Source organism: Triticum aestivum, chromosome 5A (genome assembly GCF_018294505.1).
Source record: "Triticum aestivum cultivar Chinese Spring chromosome 5A, IWGSC CS RefSeq v2.1, whole genome shotgun sequence".
Taxonomy (NCBI): Eukaryota; Viridiplantae; Streptophyta; class Magnoliopsida; order Poales; family Poaceae; genus Triticum; species Triticum aestivum.
In genome coordinates, this window is record NC_057806.1 from 571,423,127 (window position 1) to 571,423,433 (window position 307).

Sequence of the window (307 nt, forward strand, 5' to 3'; positions counted from 1 at the left end):
GAGGCCACCCCAAACCCTAGAGAAGCAACATCGAGGCCACCCCAAACCCTAGAGAAGCAGCATCGAGGCCACCCCAAACCCTAGAGAAGCAGCGTCGAGGCCACTAATATATCCATCTGTCATGTTTGAATAATAATTGCCATGTTGTCAATATTTGTAGAAACTATGGACACCGCCCGAGACGAAGTACAAGAAGAGTTGTTGGGGGACATAATCGCATGAGGAAGTGATGCCGTCTGCTCGTTGTTTCTCAACGACACCGATGGTCTGGAAGCAGCTGGCTATGATTATGATGGCTCCGGTGACC